The sequence below is a fragment of the Eriocheir sinensis genome, chromosome 33, assembly GCF_024679095.1.
Source record: "Eriocheir sinensis breed Jianghai 21 chromosome 33, ASM2467909v1, whole genome shotgun sequence".
In the NCBI taxonomy this organism is placed as follows: domain Eukaryota; kingdom Metazoa; phylum Arthropoda; class Malacostraca; order Decapoda; family Varunidae; genus Eriocheir; species Eriocheir sinensis.
In genome coordinates, this window is record NC_066541.1 from 6,448,636 (window position 1) to 6,449,463 (window position 828).

Sequence of the window (828 nt, forward strand, 5' to 3'; positions counted from 1 at the left end):
TTGGGGGAGAGCGAGAGGGAGCGAGAGAGAGGGGGTGAGCGAGAGGGAGCGAGAGAGGGAGTGAGCGAGAGGGAGCGAGAGAGAGAGGGGGTGAGCGAGAGGGAGCGAGGGAGAGAAGGGGTGAGCGAGAGGGAGCGAGAGAGAGGGAACCATAGAGAGAGGGGGTGAGCGAGAGGGAGCGAGAGAGAGAGGGGGAGAGCGAAAAGAAGCCAGAGAGAGAGAGAGAGAGAGAGAGAGAGAGAGAGAGAGAGTGCAGAAGAGAACATAGAACAGAACAGAACAGAACAGAACAAAACATAAGAGATAAGGAGAAGAGAGAAGAAGAGAGAGAGAGAGAGAGAGAGAGAGAGAGAGAGAGAGAGAGAGAGAGAGAAAGGTAGGTAAACTGTACGTATACATGCACACTTTGCGAGAAGCTGCACCAGGAAGAGGAGGAGGAGGAGGAGGAGGAGGAGGTATACCTTAAAATCCTTGTCGATGGTTTGGATTTATTGACCCAAATTCTTGTTCGAAAATCCTTCTTCTTTCCTCCTCCTCCTTCTCCTCCTCCTCCTCCTCCTCCTCCTCCCACGACAATCAGATCACAAGGGAGTTGCCGAACCTCCGTGTTTGTCTAGGTTTTGTTCTATCCTCCTCCTCCTCCTCCTCCTCCTCCTCAACCATGATATTCACTGCTCCTGCTTCAACGACTACCACCATCACCTTCACTACTACTACTACTACTACTACTACTACTACTACTACTACTACTACTACTACTACTACTACTACTACTACTACTACTACTACTACTACCACTACTATTTCCTCTTGCTCTCTCTATTTTTC